Raw genomic sequence first — 6,542 nt, 5'->3', positions numbered from 1 at the left:
TATACATATGTATGTACATATGTATAACTGAATTACTTTGCTGTACACCTAAAACATTGTAAATCAACTATACTTCAATAAAAAAAAGACATATACAAATTTTCATAGCAGCTTTATTTGAGGTAGCCCCAAACTGGAAACAACTGGTGAATGAACAAGCAAATTATAGTATATCCATATTATGAAATATTATTTAGCAATAAAGTGAATAAATTTTTGATATATGTAACAATGTGGATAAATTTCAAAATAATTATTCTAGCTGAAAGAAGTCAGACCAAAAAAGTACATAGTGATTTTATTTATATGAGGTTTTAGAATACGTAAAATCTATAATGAGGAAAGTAGATCATTGAGGGTAAAGAGAGGGACAGAAAAAAAGAATTCCAAATAATTCTGAGAAAACTTTAAGGATGATGATTTTGGGGTGTTAACTTTAAGGATGATGATTTTGGGGTGTTCATTTATTGATCATGATGATGATTTCATGAGTGTATACTTGTTCAAATTGGTCACATTGTACACTTTAAATATGTACTTAATTGTTTGTCAATATTATCTCAATAAAACTGTTTTAAAGACTGAAAAAAAAAAGAGGAGATGTTATTTGCTCATGTCACTGGAAAGAGCAGGAAAGCTCTGCCATCAGACATGACTAGATAGAGGGCTCAAGTATGGTCATGAGGCTCTCCTGACTTTATTCCTCTGTGTTAGCTTCACTCTGGGACCCTTGGAAGGAAGGTGGTCACCAATAGCCCCAGAATGCCGAAGAGAGGGAGCTTCTCTGTTATCAAACACCCAGGAGCAGGTGTCCTTTGCCCAACCCTCCACAGCCAAGGGGGTGGAAACACATTGACTGGTTAGGCCTGGGTCCTGTTCCTACTCCCCTTAAAGAACATGGACCAAAGGTGGGGGAGATTTCTCTCTAAAAGATAACTCAGGTGCTGTTCCCAGAATATGGGGAAAGAGATGGAGACCAGGCAGAGACAGTAGGTACCCAACCACCAATTTGCCTTGAGCCGGAGTTACCTTTCCTGGACATATAGATACATCAAGAACTGAACCTGGCAGGGAATGAATGGGACATGGGAATTAAAATCAGTATTCTATCACCCCACAAAAAACAGTGGAGTATTCTGACTATGTGTCTCAAGAAAGAATAGAAAGATTTCCTGGGGCCTATGCCTCTAATCCCCACAGTTCTCACCGGCTAGAAGATACAGTCTGACTTTGCTTCCCAGCTGTTTGCCTTAAATGCAGAATCCAGGTGCCATTTACTCCTCTTGCTACAAAGATTCCACTAACTCAAGTATCTTGCCCCTGTTTTGGGGTCAACATGAATCATTTTTGAAATCTCTCTTCCTGGCACACCAAGAGCTCGCTCACTCAGTTCTGATCTCAGGGAAATATCATACTTCTATCTTTTTGGCAGGACCATGACGATGGACCCTGGAGAAGAGAATGGCAACCCACTCCAGTATTCTTGCCTGGAGAAACCCAAGGACAGATGAGCCTGAGAGGCTACAGTCCATGGGGTCACAAAGAGTGGGACATGGCTGAGTGACTAACATACACATAATGATGGAACCTCTTGAGCATCAGTGAATTTTCTCAGACTCTTGCTATTAGCAGATCAGTTTTGCCTCCACCTCCTTCAAGAAATTTCTTTGAGGACACACTGAGTTTTCTTCAGCTTAACAAATATGTATTAAGTATCTGTTTAATTGGAAGCAAGATGAATGAGATGGTCTCTGCCCTTGTTTCCTGTTTTTTAATCTTTACACTTATTGATTTTCTTGTGTTATTGCATTGGCTAGGACTCCACTACAATGTCAATACTTGGTACCCTTGCCAGATTCCTGCTACTATTGTTGCAACATTAAGTATAAGTGGTAGATGCTCTTTAACAAGTTAAAGAAATTACCTCTTATTTCTAGTTGTTAAGAAGTTGTGATTTTAAAAAAAAAATGATAAATCAGTGTTTAAATTTATCAGATGCTTTTTCTATATCATATTTTCTGGAACCTGTAATTCAAAAGGTATACTACACTGAGCTCTAGTAGAGGCGAGACGGGATAAAAAGACATTTGCGTAGGTCCTTCAAGGATGTGACAAACCCACCCACCTCAGTGAGGGGAATGACACTTTGCACTGTGGGGACAATCTCGGCAAGGTTATGCAAGTGTGAACACACCTTCAGAGAATGGCTTCTAGTCTGAGTGGTTCTTTCAAATGAGAGCCCCGCCTCTGGTTTACAAATATCTGCCCACTGTGGGATCAGGACACACCTCAGCCTCACAGTAACAGTAACTTGGGCATTCTACAGTGAAGTCTGCACATATGGCAAAACTCAAAAGAACAGTCGAGATTACCCAAGAAAATTACTTAAACTGCCCATAAAAAACATATATGGGTTTTATGTCTAAAATTCTGTAAGAATTCTGGAGTGCTCCTGCTTGCCTGCCAGGCTCACTCCAACCTCCTTCCGGGAGCTTTATTAAGCTTTACCCTTCAATGTTTATGCTCATTAATATATTTGGTTCTTTTTTAAATATTTATTTATTTGGCTGTGCTGAGTCTTAGTTGCGGCATTCAAGATCTTTGATCTTTGTTGCAACATGCGGGATCCTTTAGCTGTGGCATGCAAACTCTCAGCTGCAGCATGTGGGATCTAGTTCCCTGGCCAGGGATCAAACCTAGTTCCCCTGCATTGGGAGCGAAGAGTCTTAGCCACTGGACCACTGGGAAAGCCCCAGTATATTTGTTAGTTGCTGGGAGGGTACTTGAGATGCATCTCAGGTCGACCAGAAGCTAGATGATGCAGGATGTCACTGCACTGTACACAGAGCCAAAACTGGATACCTTCCCCCAGGATGACCAGCAAGGCCTCTGTGTCTCCTCTCAGTCAGGTTGAGGTTGGCCTGACACCCCTGAAAGTCTGCCCCTTCCTAATCTGTAGGCATATGACCAGAGAGTGACAGGAATCTTTCCAAGCCTGACTCTGGCCCAGCTGACCCAGGTCAGACCTTTCTCTCTCACTTTGCATGTGGCTAACACCACCTGGAATGGGGACCCATCCACCACCTGGCAATTGGACTTCTGGCCTTGACCATGATCATCCTTACCTTATTGCCACTGATTTCTCAGCTCATCTCCTCCTCACAGGCCATGCTTCAGCCATACTGGTCCCTTCTTCTTTTTCCAACACCCAAAGCTCATTTCAGCCTCAGGACCTTTGCTCTGCCCATTCCCTTTCCCAGAGTGCTTTTTCCTTGTCACCATTCAGGTTTCAACTCACATGTTACCTCCCCTAGTCTCTTCCTAAAGCAGCACTCCATTCAGGCATTCCTATCACGTAACCCCATTTATTTTCATCTGAGCATTTATCACCATTTATTACCATATTAACTGTGTATTTTCCTAGTTACTGTCCATCCCCCTGACCATAAAGAAGATCTTGACTATTTGGGTCACCTAGCAACTACCCAGTGCCTGGCACATGGTAACCACTTAATAAATACTTATTGACTGACTGGCCAATGGAATCCATGGCTGGCCGATTTGGTTTTGGAGTGTCTTGGTCCCTCCTCCACACAAGACTAATTGGGGACCTGCCCTACTTGGGCCCCAGCACTCAAATCCTTCCTGGGGTTCCATCCCAGAACTCCAGTCCCTCCTCTGAGACTGGCCTCTGCCTCCACACCAGCAGGCAGCTGAATTTCAGAACCTCTCTGCCCACCGGTGTGCTCATCCGGACCCAGGGTCAGATTGAGGGCTGGATGGCAGCCCAGAGGAGTGGGCAGAGGCAGCCGTAGACTGCCCAGCTGACTCGAAGGCCTCCTCAGTGCATCTCCATCTCCTGCCCATCTCTCCGCCCTGCTGGGGCCTCCTGGTGAACGTCCCTCAGAGGCACCTCCTACGCCATTCATCCCCATTAGCTGCTGTCCATACTGGGCTGGTGGGAGATCAATTACCAGCGCTGGCCACTGAACCGTGTTAATGAGGATGTACGCTCACTCGGCTGGTGGCGAGGATGGGTGGGAGGGGAAGAGGAGGCAGGGGTGGAGAGGGGCAAGGGAGGCTACCTACTAAGGTCTTGGGTGGGGGTTCCCCTCTAAGGACCCTGGAAGATGCTTGGGCAGAGACCCTAGGAACCAAGGCTTAGCTCAAGCTGTGTGTGGGAGCAGAGGAAACAGCCTGGCTGGAGATTCAGGCCTCGGGGAGTAGAGGTGACATTGATGAGAAGAGGGGCTCCTCGGGCTTGGCCTCCCATTCTTTTGAGCCTTTGCTCGGACCCTCCCCTCTACCAAGAATGCCCTCCCTATGTCTGTCCCATAGCCCAGGGGCCAGCTCGCATGACCCTGGCAATTGTTCCTGGACCATCTCTACCCTCACCGCTGACTGCAAAACCGCTCCAGCCTCTTGGCTCCCAGCCCCTCTGGACCTCGATCTGTGTAATTCTGACTCTACCAGAATCTGGGCTTCCCAGATGGCGTTCGTGTTAAAGAACCCACCAATGCAGGAGACATAAGAGACACAGGTTTGATCTCTGGGTGGGGAAGATCCCCTGGAGAAGGGCATGACAACCCCCCCACCCCCGCAGTCTCCTTGCCTGGAGAATCCCACGGACAGAGGAGCCTGGAAGGCTGCAGTCCATGGGATCTCGAAGAGTCGGACACGACTGAAACGATTAAGCACACAGCACACCAGATTGTACTGATCTGTGTGAAAAGACACTCAACCTCTGTCATAAGAGTAACGCGAAGGAAGACCATGAGAGGAGATGGTTTTCTTCTATCAGATCGGTGAAGGCAGAAAAGGCGGATAAAGGCACCTCAGGCTCTCGCTACTGAAGCGGGAGGGGCGGGTCCCACCTTAGTAACCGAGGGAGTGTGACCTTTTCAGAGGGTAATTGGACAATAGCTATGTAAATTCCAAATGTACCTGCCCTTTGACCTAGCCTTTCACTTCCAAGCATTCATCCTCTGACATACAAGTGCCCAAAGATAAAAGTGCTCACTGCCCGGAAATGTCCTCCGTGTCCATCAGGAGGGGTCATGAGAGTCACTCAGGCCATACCATACAATGGGCATCCCTGGTCTCCTGCCTGCGGAGGGAGATAAGCAGAGCGTCCATCTCCAGTATTCGGGGGAGTCAATCAGTTAATATAAATAAAGTGCTTAGAGGAGCATCCAGCACAGAGTAAGTATAAGTTCTTGCTATTATTATGGGTTTGCTGTTGTTGAAAAGCGTTGGGTGGATCTGTACATACTGCTATGTAATTATCTCCCAGAAATGCTGGTCAGTGAAAAATGCAGACAGAGGCTGCCGGCGGGTGCAGGACGCAGCTTAAGTTCTGCTTTGTTTCTAGAGGAGATCTGCTTTTGAATGCATAGACCATCTCCGGAGGAGTGGTCCGGGCTGACAGCGCTGCTCTCGGGGGAGGGGCATGAGAGCAGGAGACGGGGACGAGAGGGAGATTTGCACAGAGCCTTCCACGCAGTTTGCAGTTTCTAACCACATGCCTGCACCACCTATTTACACAAATGAACCACCCGTAAAGACTGGTGATTCACCTGTCTGTGTCTCTCACCAGAACATGAGCCCCCTGAAGGCAGAAACTGTGTTGGAGCCGCAGAATTCCTGGCCTGGCCAGCAATGGCTGATGGGTGAGCCTGGCCAATGTTGGCTGGTGGGTGAGCTGGCTGCAATTCCACATGGCCCATCTGCTGGGAACTACTCCCCCACCACCACCACAAGGCATGATTCCCAGGAGACACCAACAGATTGGGGATAGGGCATGCTGGAGCAGTCTGGGGAGGGCCTGGCCTCAGCAGGAGGCAGGGCTGAAGAGCTAATTCCCAGAAGATCATTCCTGGAAGCAGGATCCAAGTGGCCAGGTGCGTGGCCAGGCCTCTAGGAGCCTAAAGCAGCAGCCTCCATCAAGGACTGGACTCTCTCTTGGGCCACAGAGCAGGCCCCTTTGTCTGCAGGAGGCTGATATTCCCGTCTGTCTGCGTGGCTGCACAGCATACCAGGAAGGCATTACCGTGGCAACAGCCTTCACAGGGCCAAGGGGCTAGCTGTGTGGCTTTCACACCTCTGATGGGCCGAGTTCCAGGCCCCAGATCTGTGGCAATGCAGCCTGCCCGGCCAGTGCCTGGGGCAAGGGGCAGAAAATGAGGCCCCTGGGCACAGGAAGGGACCTGCTGGGGCCACCTCTGCAATCAGATCTGACTTAGGGCCACCTTCTGCTGTTGCCTCCCATCGTCCTGTTTAGCGAATAGTGGCTGCTTCAGCTGGAAACTCAGGAGAGAGGGCCCGGCCGTCAGAGCCTCGAGGTGGAAAGCGCCCCAGAGCAGGAACAGCTTGACTGTCACTATCTATGGACAGTCAAAGAAAGGGAAGGAGAGGCAAAACATGACTTATTCCTGCAGGGGACATCCCTGCAGTTGAGAAAGGTAGCAGCCTCACATGCACAAAATGTGACTCTGTGTTCAAAACACATCACGGTTGGGGTGGGGGTGGGGGTAGCCCAGCAA

This window comes from Giraffa tippelskirchi, chromosome 6 (genome assembly GCF_054371585.1).
Source record: "Giraffa tippelskirchi isolate mGirTip1 chromosome 6, T2T-mGirTip1v1.2.pri, whole genome shotgun sequence".
In the NCBI taxonomy this organism is placed as follows: Eukaryota; Metazoa; Chordata; class Mammalia; order Artiodactyla; family Giraffidae; genus Giraffa; species Giraffa tippelskirchi.
The sequence above is the reverse complement of the archived record's forward strand: the minus strand, read 5'-3'. Positions refer to the sequence as shown.